This window comes from Plectropomus leopardus, chromosome 12 (assembly GCF_026936395.1).
Source record: "Plectropomus leopardus strain MGB_pleo_1.0 chromosome 12, ASM2693639v1, whole genome shotgun sequence".
In the NCBI taxonomy this organism is placed as follows: Eukaryota; Metazoa; Chordata; class Actinopteri; order Perciformes; family Serranidae; genus Plectropomus; species Plectropomus leopardus.
Genome location: NC_142187.1, coordinates 3,237,498 through 3,256,817, shown reverse-complemented (window position 1 = coordinate 3,256,817; position 19,320 = coordinate 3,237,498). Strand labels below are relative to the sequence as shown.

Sequence of the window (19,320 nt, the reverse complement as noted above, 5' to 3'; positions counted from 1 at the left end):
GTGACCGCAGGATTTATTTCCGCTATTTTTTGGCCACGACTGGCCTCCGGCGCCGGAGGCCGCTATGTCAGATCTGTTTCCGGACGCAACGGCACCTGGGGCAGGGCGGGCTTCGCTCAAATTGCTTTTTCCACAGGGCCTGAGAAGGGTGCACCGCTCCCGGCGGCGCTGCAATACCGGTCGATGCGGAGCGAATGGGGCAAGCCCTTGTTCGCCCCTGCTGCCAAAAATCCGCTTAATATGTTGTCCCCAGATAGAGGACGTATCAGATATTAAACTGATAAGAACAGATACTACACTTGATCTTAGCCAAAAGGCCGAGAAGCGATGACCCCAAGCGCTTGCTGCCCAGTGCAACCTCCTGGGCGGGTCTCACTTGTCGTGGTGCCGCTGCTCCATTGGGCACGAGAATGGCTGCTTGCATGAGAACAGCTGCCTGCGCGCCACGCCCGCCCGTGGTGAATCGCCCAGTCTAGGCTTGCTGTTCACAAATGCACAAGGCTCAACCAAATGGCAAAGCCTGTCAAAAATAGGTTCAACTCAGTGGTGTTCCTCTCCACGGAAGTCTTTAGTAAAAGGCGAAAGACTTGTGCGCTATGAAGAGAAACCAGAGCATGTACAGCCCTCCGCACCGGAGCGGCCAAAGACCCTCGTGGTCCCAGTCATTACGCCACGGTGAGCCTCGCTTGTGCCGCCTTCCAAATCGCACTGCCATAGTGCATAAAATGTTTACGCCGTCCGTATGTAAAATACATTTGGTAACAAGTCCCCACTCCCCGGACTGCCACCCCATTGATACGCTTTGTCCCTTCACGTGATGCTAAAAGTTTACTAAAAAGTCTACAGTCCAAGTTTAAAAGAGCGATAGGTCTCCAGTTCTTCCAGTCTGTCTTGTCTTTGTCCTTGTGAAGTAGAGTCACTGTCCCTGCTCCACGTTGTCGGTCAGTTTCTCAACATCAAGAGCGGAAACCCGGTCTCTGCGCTTTCAAAACAGCACAACAGCAGAGCGAAAGCTAACATCAAATCCCTTTGTTAAATGGCAACGCCACAATGCAGGTCACAGCCATTACCCTTCCCTTGCCCACGTTATCTCAGGGGCAACATTCCTTCTCTCCCATGTACCTTGCTTCCAAACAATAGGGAACACTCTCTCTCTCTCTCTCTCTCTCTCTCTCGCCTGCGCTTTTTGAGCACGCAACTTCTCTTTGCATCGGCACTGCCCCTTACCCCCGCTCGCCACGGCCACGGCCACTCGAGACTGTGAGACAAACGAGCGGCCACGAGGGACACGGGCGAGGTGACCGCAGGATTTATTTCCGCTATTTTTTTTGGCCACGACTGGCCTCCGCGCCGGAGGCCGCTAGGTCCGATCTGTTTCCGGACGAACGGCACCTGGGGCAGGGCGGGCTTCGCTCAAATTGCTTTTTCCACAGGGCCTGAGAAGGGTGCACCGCTCTCGGGCGGCGCTGCAATACCGGTCGACAAGTGGAGCGAATGGGGCAAGCCCCTTGTTCGCCCCTGCTGCCAAAAATCCGCTTAATATGTTGTCCCCAGATAGAGGACGTATCAGATATTAAACTGATAAGAACAGATACTACACTTGATCTTAGCCAAAAGGCCGAGAAGCGATGACCCCAAGCGCTTGCTGCCCAGTGCAACCTCCTGGGCGGGTCTCACTTGTCGTGGTGCCGCTGCTCCATTGGGCACGAGAATGGCTGCTTGCGCATGAGAACAGCTGCCTGCGCGCCACGCCCGCCCGTGGTGAATCGCCCAGTCTAGGCTTGCTGTTCACAAATGCACAAGGCTCAACCAAATGGCAAAGCCTGTCAAAAATAGGTTCAACTCAGTGGTGTTCCTCCACGGAAGTCTTTAGTAAAAGGCGAAAGACTTGTGCGCTATGAAGAGAAACCAGAGCATGTACAGCCCTCCGCACCGGAGCGCCAAAGACCCTCGTGGTCCCAGTCATTACGCCACGGTGAGCCTCGCTTGTGCCGCCTTCCACATCGCACTGCCATAGTGCATAAAATGTTTACGTCGTCCTTATGTAAAATACATTTGGTAACAAGTCCCCCACTCCCCGGGACTGCCACCCCATTGATACGCTTTGTCCCTTCACGTGATGCTAAAAGTTTACAAAAAGTCTACAGTCCAAGTTTAAAAGAGCGATAGGTCTCCAGTTCTTCCAGTCTGTCTTGTCTTTGTCCTTGTGAAGTAGAGTCACTGTCCCTGCTCCACGTTGTCGGTCAGTTTCTCAACATCAAGAGCGGAAACCCGGGTCTCTGCGTTTTCAAAACAGCACAACAGCAGAGCGAAAGCTAACATCAAATCCCTTTGTTAAATGGCAACGCCACAATGCAGGTCACAGCCATTACCCTTCCCTTGCCCACGTTATCTCAGGGGCAACATTCCTTCTCTCCCATGTACCTTGCTTCCAAACAATAGGGAACACTCTCTCTCTCTCTCTCTCTCTCTCGCTTGCGCTTTTTGAGCACGCAACTTCTCTTTGCATCGGCACTGCCCTTTCCCCGCCGCCACGGCCACGGCCATTCGAGATCAGTGAGACAAACGAGCGCCACGAGGGACACGGGCGAGGTGACCGCAGGATTTATTTCCGCTTATTTTTTGGCCACGACTGGCCTCCGGCGCCGAGGCCGCTATGCCGTGATCTGTTTCCGGACGCAACGGCACCCGGGCAGGGCGGGCTTCGCTCAAATTGCTTTTTCCACAGGGCCTGAGAAGGGTGCACCGCCTCGGCGGCGCTGCAATACCGGTCGATGGTGGAGCGAATGGGGCAAGCCCCTTGTTCGCCCCTGCTGCCAAAAATCCGCTTAATATGTTGTCCCCAGATAGAGGACGTATCAGATATTAAACTGATAAGAACAGATACTACACTTGATCTTAGCCAAAAGGCCGAGAAGCGATGACCCCAAGCGCTTGCTGCCCAGTGCAACCTCCTGGGCGGGTCTCACTTGTCGTGGTGCCGCTGCCTCCATTGGGCACGAGAATGGCTGCTTGCGCATGAGAACAGCTGCCTGCGCGCCACGCCCGCCCGTGGTGAATCGCCTCCAGTCTAGGCTTGCTGTTCACAAATGCACAAGGCTCAACCAAATGGCAAAGCCTGTCAAAAATAGGTTCAACTCAGTGGTGTTCCTCTCCACGGAAGTCTTTAGTAAAAGGCGAAAGACTTGTGCGCTATGAAGAGAAACCAGAGCATGTACAGCCCTCCGCACCGGAGCGCCAAAGACCCTCGTGGTCCCAGTCATTACGCCACGGTGAGCCTCGCTTGTGCCGCCTTCCAAATCGCACTGCCATAGTGCATAAAATGTTTACGCCGTCCAGATGTAAAATACATTTGGTAACAAGTCCCCACTCCCCGGACTGCCACCCCATTGATACGCTTTGTCCCTTCACGTGATGCTAAAAGTTTACTAAAAAGTCTACAGTCCAAGTTTAAAAGAGCGATAGGTCTCCAGTTCTTCGAGTCTGTCTTGTCTTTGTCCTTGTGTAGTAGAGTCACTATCCCTGCTCTACGTTGTCGGTCAGTTTCTCAACATCAAGAGCGGAAACCCGGTCTCTGCGCTTTCAAAACAGCACAACAGCAGAGCGAAAGCTAACATCAAATCCCTTTGTTAAATGGCAACGCCACAATGCAGGTCACAGCCATTACCCTTCCCTTGCCCACGTTATCTCAGGGGGCAACATTCCTTCTCCCATGTACCTTGCTTCCAAACAATAGGGAACACTCTCTCTCTCTCTCTGTCTCTCGCCTGCGCTTTTTGAGCACGCAACTTCTCTTTGCATCGGCACTGCCCCTTTCCCCCGCTCGCCACGGCCACGGCCATTCGAGACTGTGAGACAAACGAGCGGCCACGAGGGACACGGGCGAGGTGACCGCAGGATTTATTTCCGTTTATTTTTTTGGCCACGACTGGCCTCCGCGCCGGAGGCCGCTAAGGCCGCATCTGTTTCCGGACGCAACGGCACCTGGGGCAGGGCGGGCTTCGCTCAAATTGCTTTTTCCACAGGGCCTGAGAAGGGTGCACCGCTCCGGCGGCGCTGCAATACCGGGTCGATGCGTGGAGCGAATGGGGCAAGCCCCTTGTTCGGCCCCTGCTGCCAAAAATCCGTTTAATATGTTGTCCCCAGATAGAGGACGATCAGATATTAAACTGATAAGAACAGATACTACACTTGATCTTAGCCAAAAGGCCGAGAAGCGATGACCCCAAGCGCTTGCTGCCCAGTGCAACCTCCTGGGCGGGTCTCACTTGTCGTGGTGCCGCTGCTCCATTGGGCACGAGAATGGCTGCTTGCATGAGAACAGCTGCCTGCACGCCACGCCCGCCCGTGGTGAATCGCCCAGTCTAGGCTTGCTGTTCACAAATGCACAAGGCTCAACCAAATGGCAAAGCCTGTCAAAAATAGGTTCAACTCAGTGGTGTTCCTCTCCACGGAAGTCTTTAGTAAAAGGCGAAAGACTTGTGCGCTATGAAGAGAAACCAGAGCATGTACAGCCCTCCGCACCGGAGCGGCCAAAGACCCTCGTGGTCCCAGTCATTACGCTCACGGTGAGCCTCGCTTGTGCCGCCTTCCAAATCGCACTGCCATAGTGCATAAAATGTTTACGCCGTCCGTATGTAAAATACATTTGGTAACAAGTCCCCACTCCCGGACTGCCACCCCATTGATACGCTTTGTCCCTTCACGTGATGCTAAAAGTTTACTAAAAAGTCTACAGTCCAAGTTTAAAAGAGCGATAGGTCTCCAGTTCTTCCAGTCTGTCTTGTCTTTGTCCTTGTGAAGTAGAGTCACTATCCCTGCTCCACGTTGTCGGTCAGTTTCTCAACATCAAGAGCGGAAACCCGGTCTCTGCGCTTTCAAAACAGCACAACAGCAGAGCGAAAGCTAACATCAAATCCCTTGTTAAATGGCAACGCCACAATGCAGGTCACAGCCATTACCCTTCCCTTGCCCACGTTATCTCAGGGGGCAACATTCCTTCTCTCCCATGTACCTTGCTTCCAAACAATAGGGAACACTCTCTCGCTCTCTCTCTCTCTCTCCTGCGCTTTTTGAGCACGCAACTTCTCTTTGCATCGGCACTGCCCCTTACCCCGCCGCCACGGCCACGGCCATTCGAGACTGTGAGACAAACGAGCGCCACGAGGGACACGGGCGAGGTGACCGCAGGATTTATTTCCGCTTATTTTTTGGCCACGACTGGCCTCCGCGCCGGAGGCCGCTATGTCAGATCTGTTTCCGGACGAACGGCACCCGGGCAGGGCGGGGCTTCGTTCAAATTGCTTTTTCCACAGGGCCTGAGAAGGGTGCACTGCTCGGCGGCGCTTGCAATACCGGTCGATGCGGAGCGAATGGGGCAAGCCCCTTGTTCGCCCCTGCTGCCAAAAATCCGCTTAATATGTTGTCCTCAGATAGAGGACGATCAGATATTAAACTGATAAGAACAGATACTACACTTGATCTTAGCCAAAAGGCCGAGAAGCGATGACCCCAAGCGCTTGCTGCCCAGTGCAACCTCCTGGGCGGGTCTCACTTGTCGTGGTGCCGCTGCTCCATTGGGCACGAGAATGGCTGCTTGCGCATGAGAACAGCTGCCTGCACGCCACGCCCGCCCGTGGTGAATCGCTCCAGTCTAGGCTTGCTGTTCACAAATGCACAAGGCTCAACCAAATGGCAAAGCCTGTCAAAAATAGGTTCAACTCAGTGGTGTTCCTCTCCACGGAAGTCTTTAGTAAAAGGCGAAAGACTTGTGCGCTATGAAGAGAAACCAGAGCATGTACAGCCCTCCGCACCGGAGCGGCCAAAGACCCTCGTGGTCCCAGTCATTACGCTCACGGTGAGCCTCGCTTGTGCCGCCTTCCAAATCGCACTGCCATAGTGCATAAAATGTTTACGCCGTCTGTATAAAAATACATTTGGTAACAAGTCCCCACTCCCCGGACTGCCACCCCATTGATACGCTTTGTCCCTTCACGTGATGCTAAAAGTTTACTAAAAAGTCTACAGTCCAAGTTTAAAAGAGCGATAGGTCTCCAGTTCTTCCAGTCTGTCTTGTCTTTGTCCTTGTGAAGTAGAGTCACTATCCCTGCTCCACGTTGTCGGTCAGTTTCTCAACATCAAGAGCGGAAACCCGGTCTCTGCGCTTTCAAAACAGCACAACAGCAGAGCGAAAGCTAACATCAAATCCCTTGTTAAATGGCAACGCCACAATGCAGGTCACAGCCATTACCCTTCCCTTGCCCACGTTATCTCAGGGGCAACATTCCTTCTCTCCCATGTACCTTGCTTCCAAACAATAGGGAACACTCTCTCGCTCTCTCTCTCTCTCTCTCTCTCTCTCTCTCTCTTCGCGCTTTTGAGCACGCAACTTCTCTTTGCATCGGCACTGCCCTTTCCCCCCGCCACGCCACGGCCACGGCCATTCGAGACTGTGAGACAAACGAGCGGCCACGAGGGACACGGGCGAGGTGACCGCAGGATTTATTTCCGTTTATTTTTTTGGCCACGACTCCGGGCCTCCGGCGCCGGAGGCCGCTATGCCGCAGATCTGTTTCCGGACGCAACGGCACCTGGGGCAGGGCGGGCTTCGCTCAAATTGCTTTTTCCACAGGGCCTGAGAAGGGTGCACCGCTCTCGGCGGCGCTGCAATACCGGTCGATGCGTGGAGCGAATGGGGCAAGCCCTTGTTCGCCCCTGCTGCCAAAAATCCGCTTAATATGTTGTCCCCAGATAGAGGACGTATCAGATATTAAACTGATAAGAACAGATACTACACTTGATCTTAGCCAAAAGGCCGAGAAGCGATGACCCCAAGCGCTTGCTGCCCAGTGCAACCTCCTGGGCGGGTCTCACTTGTCGTGGTGCCGCTGCTCCATTGGGCACGAGAATGGCTGCTTATGCGCATGAGAACAGCTGCCTGCACGCCACGCCCGCCCGTGGTGAATCGCCCAGTCTAGGCTTGCTGTTCACAAATGCACAAGGCTCAACCAAATGGCAAAGCCTGTCAAAAATAGGTTCAACTCAGTGGTGTTCCTCTCCACGGAAGTCTTTAGTAAAAGGCGAAAGACTTGTGCGCTATGAAGAGAAACCAGAGCATGTACAGCCCTCCGCACCGGAGCGGCCAAAGACCCTCGTGGTCCCAGTCATTACGCTCACGGTGAGCCTCGCTTGTGCCGCCTTCCAAATCCCACTGCCATAGTGCATAAAATGTTTACGCCGTCCGTATGTAAAATACATTTGGTAACAAGTCCCCACTCCCCGGACTGCCACCCCATTGATACGCTTTGTCCCTTCACGTGATGCTAAAAGTTTACTAAAAAGTCTACAGTCCAAGTTTAAAAGAGCGATAGGTCTCCAGTTCTTCCAGTCTGTCTTGTCTTTGTCCTTGTGAAGTAGAGTCACTATCCCTGCTTCACGTTGTCGGTCAGTTTCTCAACATCAAGAGCGGAAACCCGGTCTCTGCGCTTTCAAAACAGCACAACAGCAGAGCGAAAGCTAACATCAAATCCCTTTGTTAAATGGCAACGCCACAATGCAGGTCACAGCCATTACCCTTCCCTTGCCCACGTTATCTCAGGGGGCAACACTCCCTCTCTCCCATGTACCTTGCTTCCAAACAATAGGGAACACTCTCTCTCTCTCTCTCTCTCTCTCTCTCTCTCTCTGTCTCTCGCCTGCGCTTTTTGAGCACGCAACTTCTCTTTGCATCGGCACTGCCCCTTTTCCCCCGCTCGCCACGGCCACGGCCATTCGAGACTGTGAGACAAACGAGCGGCCACGAGGGACACGGGCGAGGTGACCGCAGGATTTATTTCCGTTTATTTTTTTGGCCACGACTGGCCTCCGCGCCGGAGGCCGCTAAGGCCGTCAGATCTGTTTCCGGACGCAACGGCACCCGGGCAGGGCGGGCTTCGCTCAAATTGCTTTTTCCACAGGGCCTGAGAAGGGTGCACTGCTCCGGCGGCGCTGCAATACCGGTCGATGCGGAGCGAATGGGGCAAGCCCCTTGTTCGCCCCTGCTGCCAAAAATCCGCTTAATATGTTGTCCTCAGATAGAGGACGATCAGATATTAAACTGATAAGAACAGATACTACACTTGATCTTAGCCAAAAGGCCGAGAAGCGATGACCCCAAGCGCTTGCTGCCCAGTGCAACCTCCTGGGCGGGTCTCACTTGTCGTGGTGCCGCTGCTCCATTGGGCACGAGAATGGCTGCTTGCGCATGAGAACAGCTGCCTGCACGCCACGCCCGCCCGTGGTGAATCGCCCAGTCTCGGCTTGCTGTTCACAAATGCACAAGGCTCAACCAAATGGCAAAGCCTGTCAAAAATAGGTTCAACTCAGTGGTGTTCCTCTCCACGGAAGTCTTTAGTAAAAGGCGAAAGACTTGTGCGCTATGAAGAGAAACCAGAGCATGTACAGCCCTCCGCACCGGAGCGGCCAAAGACCCTCGTGGTCCCAGTCATTACGCTCACGGTGAGCCTCGCTTGTGCCGCCTTTCCAAATCGCACTGCCATAGTGCATAAAATGTTTACGCCGTCCGTATGTAAAATACATTTGGTAACAAGTCCCCACTCCCCGGACTGCCACCCCATTGATACGCTTTGTCCCTTCACGTGATGCTAAAAGTTTACTAAAAAGTCTACAGTCCAAGTTTAAAAGAGCGATAGGTCTCCAGTTCTTCCAGTCTGTCTTGTCTTTGTCCTTGTGAAGTAGAGTCACTATCCCTGCTCCACGTTGTCGGTCAGTTTCTCAACATCAAGAGCGGAAACCCGGTCTCTGCGCTTTCAAAACAGCACAACAGCAGAGCGAAAGCTAACATCAAATCCCTTTGTTAAATGGCAACGCCACAATGCAGGTCACAGCCATTACCCTTCCCTTGCCCACGTTATCTCAGGGGGCAACATTCCTTCTCTCCCATGTACCTTGCTTCCAAACAATAGGGAACACTCTCTCTCTCTCTCTCTCTCTCTCTCTCTCTGTCTCTCGCCGCGCTTTTTTGAGCACGCAACTTCTCTTTGCATCGGCACTGCCCTTTCCCCCCGCCACGCCACGGCCACGGCCATTCGAGATCAGGAGACAAACGAGCGGCCACGAGGGACACGGGCGAGGTGACCGCAGGATTTATTTCCGCTATTTTTTGGCCACGACCTGGCCTCCGCGCCGGAGGCCGCTAGGTCAGATCTGTTTCCGGACGCAACGGCACCCGGGCAGGGCGGGCTTCGCTCAAATTGCTTTTTCCACAGGGCCTGAGAAGGGTGCACCGCTCCGCGGCGCTGCAATACCGGTCGATGCGGAGCGAATGGGGCAAGCCCCTTGTTCGCCCCTGCTGCCAAAAATCCGCTTAATATGTTGTCCTCAGATAGAGGACGATCAGATATTAAACTGATAAGAACAGATACTACACTTGATCTTAGCCAAAAGGCCGAGAAGCGATGACCCCAAGCGCTTGCTGCCCAGTGCAACCTCCTGGGCGGGTCTCACTTGTCGTGGTGCCGCTGCTCCATTGGGCACGAGAATGGCTGCTTATGCATGAGAACAGCTGCCTGCACGCCACGCCCGCCTGTGGTGAATCGCCCAGTCTAGGCTTGCTGTTCACAAATGCACAAGGCTCAACCAAATGGCAAAGCCTGTCAAAAATAGGTTCAACTCAGTGGTGTTCCTCTCCACGGAAGTCTTTAGTAAAAGGCGAAAGACTTGTGCGCTATGAAGAGAAACCAGAGCATGTACAGCCCTCCGCACCGGAGCGGCCAAAGACCCTAGTGGTCCCAGTCATTACGCCACGGTGAGCCTCGCTTGTGCCGCCTTCCAAATCGCACTGCCATAGTGCATAAAATGTTTACGCCGTCCGTATGTAAAATACATTTGGTAACAAGTCCCCACTCCCCGGACTGCCACCCCATTGATACGCTTTGTCCCTTCACGTGATGCTAAAAGTTTACTAAAAAGTCTACAGTCCAAGTTTAAAAGAGCGATAGGTCTCCAGTTCTTCCAGTCTGTCTTGTCTTTGTCCTTGTGAAGTAGAGTCACTATCCCTGTTTCACGTTGTCGGTCAGTTTCTCAACATCAAGAGCGGAAACCCGGTCTCTGCGCTTTCAAAACAGCACAACAGCAGAGCGAAAGCTAACATCAAATCCCTTTGTTAAATGGCAACGCCACAATGCAGGTCACAGCCATTACCCTTCCCTTGCCCACGTTATCTCAGGGGGCAACACTCCTTCTCTCCCATGTACCTTGCTTCCAAACAATAGGGAACACTCTCTCTCTCTCTCTCTCTCTCTCTCTCTCTCTCGCCTGCGCTTTTTGAGCACGCAACTTCTCTTTGCATTGGCACTGCCCCTTTCCCCCGCTCGCCACGGCCACGGCCATTCGAGATCAGTGAGACAAACGAGCGCCACGAGGGACACGGGCGAGGTGACCGCAGGATTTATTTCCGCTTATTTTTTGGCCACGACTGGCCTCCGCGCCGAGGCCGCTATGTCGATCTGTTTCCGGACGCAACGGCACCCGGGCAGGGCGGGCTTCGCTCAAATTGCTTTTTCCACAGGGCCTGAGAAGGGTGCACTGCTCGGCGGCGCTGCAATACCGGTCGATGCGTGGAGCGAATGGGGCAAGCCCTTGTTCGCCCCTGCTGCCAAAAATCCGCTTAATATGTTGTCCCCAGATAGAGGACGATCAGATATTAAACTGATAAGAACAGATACTACACTTGATCTTAGCCAAAAGGCCGAGAAGCGATGACCCCTAAGCGCTTGCTGCCCAGTGCAACCTCCTGGGCGGGTCTCACTTGTCGTGGTGCCGCTGCCTCCATTGGGCACGAGAATGGCTGCTTGCGCATGAGAACAGCTGCCTGCACGCCACGCCCGCCTGGTGAATCGCCCAGTCTCGGCTTGCTGTTCACAAATGCACAAGGCTCAACCAAATGGCAAAGCCTGTCAAAAATAGGTCCAACTCAGTGGTGTTCCTCTCCACGGAAGTCTTTAGTAAAAGGCGAAAGACTTGTGCGCTATGAAGAGAAACCAGAGCATGTACAGCCCTCCGCACCGGAGCGGCCAAAGACCCTCGTGGTCCCAGTCATTACGCCACGGTGAGCCTCGCTTGTGCCGCCTTCCAAATCCCACTGCCATAGTGCATAAAGTGTTTACGTCGTCCGTATGCGAAATACATTTGGTAACGAGTCCCCCACTCCCCGGGACTGCCACCCCATTGATACGTTTGTCCCTTCACGTGATGCTAAAAGTTTGCTAAAAAGTCTACAGTACAAGTTTAAAAGAGCGATAGGTCTCCAGTTCTTCCAGTCTGTCTTGTCTTTGTCCTTGTGAAGTAGAGTCACTATCCCTGCTCCACGTTGTCGGTCAGTTTCTCAACATCAAGAGCGGAAACCCGGTCTCTGCTTTTCAAAACAGCACAACAGCAGAGCGAAAGCTAACATCAAATCCCTTGTTAAATGGCAACGCCACAATGCAGGTCACAGCCATTACCCTTCCCTTGCCCACGTTATCTCAGGGGGCAACACTCCTTCTCTCCCATGTACCTTGCTTCCAAACAATAGGGAACACTCTCTCTCTCTCTCTCTGTCTCTCGCCTGCGCTTTTTGAGCACGCAACTTCTCTTTGCATCGGCACTGCCCCTTTTCCCCCGCTCGCCACGGCCACGGCCATTCGAGATCAGGAGACAAACGAGCGCCACGAGGGACACGGGCGAGGTGACCGCAGGATTTATTTCCGCTATTTTTTGGCCACGACTGGCCTCCGCGCCGGAGGCCGCTAAGGCCAGATCTGTTTCCGGTCGCAACGGCACCCGGGGCAGGGCGGGGCTTCGTTCAAATTGCTTTTTCCACAGGGCCTGAGAAGGGTGCACCGCTCGGCGGCGCTTGCAATACCGGTCGATGCGTGGAGCTTAATGGGGCAAGCCCTTGTTCGCCCCTGCTGCCAAAAATCCGCTTAATATGTTGTCCCCAGATAGAGGACGATCAGATATTAAACTGATAAGAACAGATACTACACTTGATCTTAGCCAAAAGGCCGAGAAGCGATGACCCCAAGCGCTTGCTGCCCAGTGCAACCTCCTGGGCGGGTCTCACTTGTCGTGGTGCCGCTGCTCCATTGGGCACGAGAATGGCTGCTTGCGCATGAGAACAGCTGCCTGCACGCCACGCCCGCCCGTGGTGAATCGCCCAGTCTAGGCTTGCTGTTCACAAATGCACAAGGCTCAACCAAATGGCAAAGCCTGTCAAAAATAGGTTCAACTCAGTGGTGTTCCTCTCCACGGAAGTCTTTAGTAAAAGGCGAAAGACTTGTGCGCTATGAAGAGAAACCAGAGCATGTACAGCCCTCCGCACCGGAGCGCCAAAGACCCTCGTGGTCCCAGTCATTACGCCACGGTGAGCCTCGCTTGTGCCGCCTTCCAAATCCCACTGCCATAGTGCATAAAATGTTTACGCCGTCCGTATGTAAAATACATTTGGTAACAAGTCCCCACTCCCCGGGACTGCCACCCCATTGATACGTTTGTCCCTTCACGTGATGCTAAAAGTTTTCTAAAAAGTCTACAGTCCAAGTTTAAAAGAGCGATAGGTCTCCAGTTCTTCCAGTCTGTCTTGTCTTTGTCCTTGTGAAGTAGAGTCACTATCCCTGCTCCACGTTGTCGGTCAGTTTCTCAACATCAAGAGCGGAAACCCGGTCTCTGCGCTTTCAAAACAGCACAACAGCAGAGCGAAAGCTAACATCAAATCCCTTTGTTAAATGGCAACGCCACAATGCAGGTCACAGCCATTACCCTTCCCTTGCCCACGTTATCTCAGGGGCAACACTCCTTCTCTCCCATGTACCTTGCTTCCAAACAATAGGGAACACTCTCTCTCTCTCTCTCTCTCTCTGTCTCTCGCCTGCGCTTTTTGAGCACGCAACTTCTCTTTGCATCGGCACTGCCCCTTTTCCCCGCCGCCACGCCACGGCCACGGCCATTCGAGATCAGGAGACAAACGAGCGCCACGAGGGACACGGGCGAGGTGACCGCAGGATTTATTTCCGCTTATTTTTTTGGCCACGACTGGCCTCCGGCGCCGGAGGCCGCTAGGCCGCATCTGTTTCCGGACGAACGGCACCTGGGGCAGGGCGGGCTTCGCTCAAATTGCTTTTTCCACAGGGCCTGAGAAGGGTGCACCGCTCTCGGCGGCGCTGCAATACCGGTCGACAAGTGGAGCGAATGGGGCAAGCCCCTTGTTCGCCCCTGCTGCCAAAAATCCGCTTAATATGTTGTCCTCAGATAGAGGACGATCAGATATTAAACTGATAAGAACAGATACTACACTTGATCTTAGCCAAAAGGCCGAGAAGCGATGACCCCAAGCGCTTGCTGCCCAGTGCAACCTCCTGGGCGGGTCTCACTTGTCGTGGTGCCGCTGCTCCATTGGGCACGAGAATGGCTGCTTGCGCATGAGAACAGCTGCCTGCACGCCACGCCCGCCTGTGGTGAATCGCCTCCAGTCTCGGCTTGCTGTTCACAAATGCACAAGGCTCAACCAAATGGCAAAGCCTGTCAAAAATAGGTTCAACTCAGTGGTGTTCCTCTCCACGGAAGTCTTTAGTAAAAGGCGAAAGACTTGTGCGCTATGAAGAGAAACCAGAGCATGTACAGCCCTCCGCACCGGAGCGGCCAAAGACCCTCGTGGTCCCAGTCATTACGCCACGGTGAGCCTCGCTTGTGCCGCCTTCCAAATCCCACTGCCATAGTGCATAAAATGTTTACGCCGTCTGTATGTAAAATACATTTGGTAACAAGTCCCCACTCCCGGGACTGCCACCCCATTGATACGCTTTGTCCCTTCACGTGATGCTAAAAGTTTACTAAAAAGTCTACAGTCCAAGTTTAAAAGAGCGATAGGTCTCCAGTTCTTCCAGTCTGTCTTGTCTTTGTCCTTGTGAAGTAGAGTCACTATCCCTGCTCCACGTTGTCGGTCAGTTTCTCAACATCAAGAGCGGAAACCCGGTCTCTGCGCTTTCAAAACAGCACAACAGCAGAGCGAAGCTAACATCAAATCCCTTTGTTAAATGGCAACGCCACAATGCAGGTCACAGCCATTACCCTTCCCTTGCCCACGTTATCTCCGGGCGCAACACTCCTTCTCTCCCATGTACCTTGCTTCCAAACAATAGGGAACACTCTCTCTCTCTCTCTCTCTCTCTCTCTCTGTCTCTCGCCTGCGCTTTTTGAGCACGCAACTTCTCTTTGCATCGGCACTGCCCCTTTCCCCCGCTCGCCACGGCCACGGCCATTCGAGACTGTGAGACAAACGAGCGGCCACGAGGGACACGGGCGAGGTGACCGCAGGATTTATTTCCGTTTATTTTTTTGGCCACGACTCCGGGCCTCCGGCGCCGGAGGCCGCTATGTCAGATCTGTTTCCGGACGCAACGGCACCCGGGCAGGGCGGGCTTCGCTCAAATTGCTTTTTCCACAGGGCCTGAGAAGGGTGCACTGCTCGGGCGGCGCTGCAATACCGGTCGATGCGTGGAGCTTAATGGGGCAAGCCCTTGTTCGCCCCTGCTGCCAAAAAATCCGCTTAATATGTTGTCCTCAGATAGAGGACGTATCAGATATTAAACTGATAAGAACAGATACTACACTTGATCTTAGCCAAAAGGCCGAGAAGCGATGACCCCAAGCGCTTGCTGCCCAGTGCAACCTCCTGGGGCGGGTCTCACTTGTCGTGGTGCCGCTGCTCCATTGGGCACGAGAATGGCTGCTTGCGCATGAGAACAGCTGCCTGCACGCCACGCCCGCCTGTGGTGAATCGCCTCCAGTCTAGGCTTGTTGTTCACAAATGCACAAGGCTCAACCAAATGGCAAAGCCTGTCAAAATAGGTTCAACTCAGTGGTGTTACTCTCCACGGAAGTCTTTAGTAAAAGGCGAAAGACTTGTGCGCTTATGAAGAGAAACCAGAGCATGTACAGCCCTCCGCACCGGAGCGGCCAAAGACCCTCGTGGTCCCAGTCATTACGCTCACGGTGAGCCTCGCTTGTGCCGCCTTCCAAATCCCACTGCCATAGTGCATAAAATGTTTACGCCGTCCGTATGTAAAATACATTTGGTAACAAGTCCCCACTCCCCGGACTGCCACCCCATTGATACGCTTTGTCCCTTCACGTGATGCTAAAAGTTTACTAAAAAGTCTACAGTCCAAGTTTAAAAGAGCGATAGGTCTCCAGTTCTTCCAGTCTGTCTTGTCTTTGTCCTTGTGAAGTAGAGTCACTATCCCTGCTCCACGTTGTCGGTCAGTTTCTCAACATCAAGAGCGGAAACCCGGTCTCTGCGCTTTCAAAACAGCACAACAGCAGAGCGAAGCTAACATCAAATCCCTTGTTAAATGGCAACGCCACAATGCAGGTCACAGCCATTACCCTTCCCTTGCCCACGTTATCTCAGGGGCAACATTCCTTCTCTCCCATGTACCTTGCTTCCAAACAATAGGGAACACTCTCTCTCTCTCTCTCTCTCTCTCTCTGTCTCTCGCCTGCGCTTTTTGAGCACGCAACTTCTCTTTGCATCGGCACTGCCCCTTTCCCCCGCTCGCCACGGCCACGGCCACGGCCATTCGAGACTGTGAGACAAACGAGCGGCCACGAGGGACACGGGCGAGGTGACCGCAGGATTTATTTCCGTTTATTTTTTTGGCCACGACTCCGGGCCTCCGGCGCCTGGAGGCCGCTATGTCGCAGATCTGTTTCCGGACGAACGGCACCCGGGGCAGGGCGGGCTTCGCTCAAATTGCTTTTTCCACAGGGCCTGAGAAGGGTGCACTGCTCGGCGGCGCTGCAATACCGGTCGATGCGTGGAGCTAATGGGGCAAGCCCTTGTTCGCCCCTGCTGCCAAAAATCCGCTTAATATGTTGTCCTCAGATAGAGGACGATCAGATATTAAACTGATAAGAACAGATACTACACTTGATCTTAGCCAAAAGGCCGAGAAGCGATGACCCCAAGCGCTTGCTGCCCAGTGCAACCTCCTGGGCGGGTCTCACTTGTCGTGGTGCCGCTGCCTCCATTGGGCACGAGAATGGCTGCTTGCGCATGAGAACAGCTGCCTGCACGCCACGCCCGCCCGTGGTGAATCGCCCAGTCTAGGCTTGCTGTTCACAAATGCACAAGGCTCAACCAAATGGCAAAGCCTGTCAAAAATAGGTTCAACTCAGTGGTGTTCCTCTCCACGGAAGTCTTTAGTAAAAGGCGAAAGACTTGTGCGCTATGAAGAGAAACCAGAGCATGTACAGCCCTCCGCACCGGAGCGCCAAAGACCCTCGTGGTCCCAGTCATTACGCCACGGTGAGCCTCGCTTGTGCCGCCTTCCAAATCCCACTGCCATAGTGCATAAAATGTTTACGCCGTCCGTATGTAAAATACATTTGGTAACAAGTCCCCACTCCCCGGACTGCCACCCCATTGATACGCTTTGTCCCTTCACGTGATGCTAAAAGTTTACTAAAAAGTCTACAGTCCAAGTTTAAAAGAGCGATAGGTCTCCAGTTCTTCCAGTCTGTCTTGTCTTTGTCCTTGTGAAGTAGAGTCACTATCCCTGTTTCCACGTTGTCAGTCAGTTTCTCAACATCAAGAGCGGAAACCCGGTCTCTGCGCTTTCAAAACAGCACAACAGCAGAGCGAAAGCTAACATCAAATCCCTTGTTAAATGGCAACGCCACAATGCAGGTCACAGCCATTACCCTTCCCTTGCCCACGTTATCTCAGGGGGCAACATTCCTTCTCTCCCATGTACCTTGCTTCCAAACAATAGGGAACACTCTCTCTCTCTCTCTCTCTCTCTCTCTCTCTGTCTCTCGCCTGCGCTTTTTGAGCACGCAACTTCTCTTTGCATCGGCACTGCCCCTTTCCCCCGCTCGCCACGGCCACGGCCATTCGAGACTGTGAGACAAACGAGCGGCCACGAGGGACACGGGCGAGGTGACCGCAGGATTTATTTCCGCTTATTTTTTGGCCACGACTGGCCTCCGGCGCCGGAGGCCGCTATGCGCATCTGTTTCCGGACGCAACGGCACCCGGGCAGGGCGGGCTTCGCTCAAATTGCTTTTTCCACAGGGCCTGAGAAGGGTGCACCGCCTCGGGCGGCGCTGCAATACCGGTCGATGCGTGGAGCGAATGGGGCAAGCCCCTTGTTCGCCCCTGCTGCCAAAAATCCGCTTAATATGTTGTCCTCAGATAGAGGACGATCAGATATTAAACTGATAAGAACAGATACTACACTTGATCTTAGCCAAAAGGCCGAGAAGCGATGACCCCTAAGCGCTTTGCTGCCCAGTGCAACCTCCTGGGCGGGTCTCACTTGTCGTGGTGCCGCTGCTCCATTGGGCACGAGAATGGCTGCTTGCGCATGAGAACAGCTGCCTGCACGCCACGCCCGCCTGGTGAATCGCCCAGTCTAGGCTTGTTGTTCACAAATGCACAAGGCTCAACCAAATGGCAAAGCCTGTCAAAATAGGTTCAACTCAGTGGTGTTCCTTCTCCACGGAAGTCTTTAGTAAAAGGCGAAAGACTTGTGCGCTATGAAGAGAAACCAGAGCATGTACAGCCCTCCGCACCGGAGCGCCAAAGACCCTCGTGGTCCCAGTCATTACGCCACGGTGAGCCTCGCTTGTGCCGCCTTCCAAATCCCACTGCCATAGTGCATAAAATGTTTACGCCGTCTGTATGTAAAATACATTTGGTAACAAGTCCCCACTCCCCGGACTGCCACCCCATTGATACGCTTTGTCCCTTCACGTGATGCTAAAAGTTTACTAAAAAGTCTACAGTCCAAGTTTAAAAGAGCGATAGGTCTCCAGTTCTTCCAGTCTGTCTTGTCTTTGTCCTTGTGAAGTAGAGTCACTATCCCTGCTTCTACGTTGTCAGTCAGTTTCTCAACATCAAGAGCGGAAACCCGGTCTCTGCGCTTTCAAAACAGCACAACAGCAGAGCGAAGCTAACATCAAATCCCTTGTTAAATGGCAACGCCACAATGCAGGTCACAGCCATTACCCTTCCCTTGCCCACGTTATCTCAGGGGGCAACATTCCTTCTCTCCCATGTACCTTGCTTCCAAACAATAGGGAACACTCTCTCTCTCTCTCTCTCTCTCTCTCGCTTGCGCTTTTTGAGCACGCAACTTCTCTTTGCATCGGCACTGCCCCTTTCCCCCGCTCGCCACGGCCACGGCCATTCGAGATCTGGAGACAAACGAGCGGCCACGAGGGACACGGGCGAGGTGACCGCAGGATTTATTTCCGCTTATTTTTTGGCCACGACTCGGCCTCCGGGCGCCGGAGGCCGCAGGCGTCAGATCTGTTTCCGGACGCAACGGCACCCGGGCAGGGCGGGCTTCGCTCAAATTGCTTTTTCCACAGGGCCTGAGAAGGGTGCACCGCTCTCGCGGCGCTGCAATACCGGTCGATGCGTGGAGCGAATGGGGCAAGCCCCTTGTTCGCCCCTGCTGCCAAAAATCCGCTTAATATGTTGTCCCCAGATAGAGGACGATCAGATATTAAACTGATAAGAACAGATACTACACTTGATCTTAGCCAAAAGGCCGAGAAGCGATGACCCCAAGCGCTTGCTGCCCAGTGCAACCTCCTGGGCGGGTCTCACTTGTCGTGGTGCCGCTGCTCCATTGGGCACGAGAATGGCTGCTTGCGCATGAGAACAGCTGCCTGCACGCCACGCCCGCCTGTGGTGAATCGCCCAGTCTAGGCTTGCTGTTCACAAATGCACAAGGCTCAACCAAATGGCAAAGCCTGTCAAAAATAGGTTCAACTCAGTGGTGTTCCTCTCCACGGAAGTCTTTAGTAAAAGGCGAAAGACTTGTGCGCTATGAAGAGAAACCAGAGCATGTACAGCCCTCCGCACCGGAGCGCCAAAGACCCTCGTGGTCCCAGTCATTACGCCACGGTGAGCCTCGCTTGTGCCGCCTTCCAAATCCCACTGCCATAGTGCATAAAATGTTTACGCCGTCTGTATGTAAAATACATTTGGTAACAAGTCCCCACTCCCGGGACTGCCACCCCATTGATACGCTTTGTCCCTTCACGTGATGCTAAAAGTTTACTAAAAAGTCTACAGTCCAAGTTTAAAAGAGCGATAGGTCTCCAGTTCTTCCAGTCTGTCTTGTCTTTGTCCTTGTGAAGTAGAGTCACTATCCCTGCTCTACGTTGTCAGTCAGTTTCTCAACATCAAGAGCGGAAACCCGGTCTCTGCGCTTTCAAAACAGCACAACAGCAGAGCGAAAGCTAACATCAAATCCCTTTGTTAAATGG

At 53.5% G+C, this 19,320-nt stretch overlaps 30 non-coding genes across 30 annotated transcripts; all 30 read right to left on the bottom strand.

Moving 5' to 3' along the window:
- Positions 1–143: 143 nt before the first annotated feature.
- LOC148187844 (U2 spliceosomal RNA) lies at positions 144–329 on the bottom strand. Its single transcript, XR_015778283.1, has one exon. It is a non-coding gene; the product is annotated as a U2 spliceosomal RNA (small nuclear RNA).
- A 169-nt stretch (positions 330–498) lies between these two features.
- LOC148187843 (U5 spliceosomal RNA) lies at positions 499–616 on the bottom strand. Its single transcript, XR_015778326.1, has one exon. It is a non-coding gene; the product is annotated as a U5 spliceosomal RNA (small nuclear RNA).
- An 824-nt stretch (positions 617–1,440) lies between these two features.
- Positions 1,441–1,630, bottom strand: LOC148187842 (U2 spliceosomal RNA). The gene has a single exon (XR_015778282.1). It is a non-coding gene; the product is annotated as a U2 spliceosomal RNA (small nuclear RNA).
- A 171-nt stretch (positions 1,631–1,801) lies between these two features.
- LOC148187841 (U5 spliceosomal RNA) lies at positions 1,802–1,917 on the bottom strand. Its single transcript, XR_015778263.1, has one exon. It is a non-coding gene; the product is annotated as a U5 spliceosomal RNA (small nuclear RNA).
- Positions 1,918–2,735: 818 nt separating this feature from the next.
- Positions 2,736–2,922, bottom strand: LOC148187840 (U2 spliceosomal RNA). The gene has a single exon (XR_015778285.1). It is a non-coding gene; the product is annotated as a U2 spliceosomal RNA (small nuclear RNA).
- Positions 2,923–3,096: 174 nt separating this feature from the next.
- LOC148187839 (U5 spliceosomal RNA) lies at positions 3,097–3,214 on the bottom strand. Its single transcript, XR_015778325.1, has one exon. It is a non-coding gene; the product is annotated as a U5 spliceosomal RNA (small nuclear RNA).
- Positions 3,215–4,032: 818 nt separating this feature from the next.
- LOC148187838 (U2 spliceosomal RNA) lies at positions 4,033–4,221 on the bottom strand. The gene has a single exon (XR_015778274.1). It is a non-coding gene; the product is annotated as a U2 spliceosomal RNA (small nuclear RNA).
- A 169-nt stretch (positions 4,222–4,390) lies between these two features.
- Positions 4,391–4,508, bottom strand: LOC148187837 (U5 spliceosomal RNA). The gene has a single exon (XR_015778324.1). It is a non-coding gene; the product is annotated as a U5 spliceosomal RNA (small nuclear RNA).
- An 814-nt stretch (positions 4,509–5,322) lies between these two features.
- On the bottom strand, positions 5,323–5,507 carry LOC148187836 (U2 spliceosomal RNA). The gene has a single exon (XR_015778312.1). It is a non-coding gene; the product is annotated as a U2 spliceosomal RNA (small nuclear RNA).
- A 172-nt stretch (positions 5,508–5,679) lies between these two features.
- Positions 5,680–5,797, bottom strand: LOC148187835 (U5 spliceosomal RNA). The gene has a single exon (XR_015778323.1). It is a non-coding gene; the product is annotated as a U5 spliceosomal RNA (small nuclear RNA).
- Positions 5,798–6,638: 841 nt separating this feature from the next.
- LOC148187834 (U2 spliceosomal RNA) lies at positions 6,639–6,826 on the bottom strand. The gene has a single exon (XR_015778275.1). It is a non-coding gene; the product is annotated as a U2 spliceosomal RNA (small nuclear RNA).
- A 173-nt stretch (positions 6,827–6,999) lies between these two features.
- Positions 7,000–7,117, bottom strand: LOC148187833 (U5 spliceosomal RNA). Its single transcript, XR_015778322.1, has one exon. It is a non-coding gene; the product is annotated as a U5 spliceosomal RNA (small nuclear RNA).
- Positions 7,118–7,962: 845 nt separating this feature from the next.
- On the bottom strand, positions 7,963–8,147 carry LOC148187832 (U2 spliceosomal RNA). The gene has a single exon (XR_015778299.1). It is a non-coding gene; the product is annotated as a U2 spliceosomal RNA (small nuclear RNA).
- Positions 8,148–8,318: 171 nt separating this feature from the next.
- On the bottom strand, positions 8,319–8,436 carry LOC148187831 (U5 spliceosomal RNA). Its single transcript, XR_015778321.1, has one exon. It is a non-coding gene; the product is annotated as a U5 spliceosomal RNA (small nuclear RNA).
- An 837-nt stretch (positions 8,437–9,273) lies between these two features.
- LOC148187830 (U2 spliceosomal RNA) lies at positions 9,274–9,457 on the bottom strand. The gene has a single exon (XR_015778307.1). It is a non-coding gene; the product is annotated as a U2 spliceosomal RNA (small nuclear RNA).
- Positions 9,458–9,628: 171 nt separating this feature from the next.
- Positions 9,629–9,746, bottom strand: LOC148187829 (U5 spliceosomal RNA). Its single transcript, XR_015778320.1, has one exon. It is a non-coding gene; the product is annotated as a U5 spliceosomal RNA (small nuclear RNA).
- An 828-nt stretch (positions 9,747–10,574) lies between these two features.
- LOC148187828 (U2 spliceosomal RNA) lies at positions 10,575–10,759 on the bottom strand. The gene has a single exon (XR_015778296.1). It is a non-coding gene; the product is annotated as a U2 spliceosomal RNA (small nuclear RNA).
- Positions 10,760–10,930: 171 nt separating this feature from the next.
- Positions 10,931–11,048, bottom strand: LOC148187827 (U5 spliceosomal RNA). Its single transcript, XR_015778254.1, has one exon. It is a non-coding gene; the product is annotated as a U5 spliceosomal RNA (small nuclear RNA).
- An 821-nt stretch (positions 11,049–11,869) lies between these two features.
- On the bottom strand, positions 11,870–12,056 carry LOC148187826 (U2 spliceosomal RNA). The gene has a single exon (XR_015778311.1). It is a non-coding gene; the product is annotated as a U2 spliceosomal RNA (small nuclear RNA).
- A 171-nt stretch (positions 12,057–12,227) lies between these two features.
- LOC148187825 (U5 spliceosomal RNA) lies at positions 12,228–12,345 on the bottom strand. Its single transcript, XR_015778319.1, has one exon. It is a non-coding gene; the product is annotated as a U5 spliceosomal RNA (small nuclear RNA).
- Positions 12,346–13,174: 829 nt separating this feature from the next.
- LOC148187824 (U2 spliceosomal RNA) lies at positions 13,175–13,362 on the bottom strand. Its single transcript, XR_015778287.1, has one exon. It is a non-coding gene; the product is annotated as a U2 spliceosomal RNA (small nuclear RNA).
- A 173-nt stretch (positions 13,363–13,535) lies between these two features.
- LOC148187823 (U5 spliceosomal RNA) lies at positions 13,536–13,653 on the bottom strand. The gene has a single exon (XR_015778318.1). It is a non-coding gene; the product is annotated as a U5 spliceosomal RNA (small nuclear RNA).
- An 836-nt stretch (positions 13,654–14,489) lies between these two features.
- On the bottom strand, positions 14,490–14,678 carry LOC148187822 (U2 spliceosomal RNA). Its single transcript, XR_015778301.1, has one exon. It is a non-coding gene; the product is annotated as a U2 spliceosomal RNA (small nuclear RNA).
- Positions 14,679–14,854: 176 nt separating this feature from the next.
- Positions 14,855–14,970, bottom strand: LOC148187821 (U5 spliceosomal RNA). Its single transcript, XR_015778260.1, has one exon. It is a non-coding gene; the product is annotated as a U5 spliceosomal RNA (small nuclear RNA).
- An 842-nt stretch (positions 14,971–15,812) lies between these two features.
- On the bottom strand, positions 15,813–15,997 carry LOC148187820 (U2 spliceosomal RNA). The gene has a single exon (XR_015778302.1). It is a non-coding gene; the product is annotated as a U2 spliceosomal RNA (small nuclear RNA).
- Positions 15,998–16,169: 172 nt separating this feature from the next.
- On the bottom strand, positions 16,170–16,287 carry LOC121938634 (U5 spliceosomal RNA). Its single transcript, XR_006105329.2, has one exon. It is a non-coding gene; the product is annotated as a U5 spliceosomal RNA (small nuclear RNA).
- Positions 16,288–17,120: 833 nt separating this feature from the next.
- LOC121938623 (U2 spliceosomal RNA) lies at positions 17,121–17,308 on the bottom strand. Its single transcript, XR_006105320.2, has one exon. It is a non-coding gene; the product is annotated as a U2 spliceosomal RNA (small nuclear RNA).
- Positions 17,309–17,481: 173 nt separating this feature from the next.
- Positions 17,482–17,597, bottom strand: LOC121938635 (U5 spliceosomal RNA). The gene has a single exon (XR_006105330.2). It is a non-coding gene; the product is annotated as a U5 spliceosomal RNA (small nuclear RNA).
- Positions 17,598–18,421: 824 nt separating this feature from the next.
- LOC148187819 (U2 spliceosomal RNA) lies at positions 18,422–18,608 on the bottom strand. The gene has a single exon (XR_015778291.1). It is a non-coding gene; the product is annotated as a U2 spliceosomal RNA (small nuclear RNA).
- A 171-nt stretch (positions 18,609–18,779) lies between these two features.
- LOC148187818 (U5 spliceosomal RNA) lies at positions 18,780–18,897 on the bottom strand. The gene has a single exon (XR_015778298.1). It is a non-coding gene; the product is annotated as a U5 spliceosomal RNA (small nuclear RNA).
- Positions 18,898–19,320: the final 423 nt, after the last annotated feature.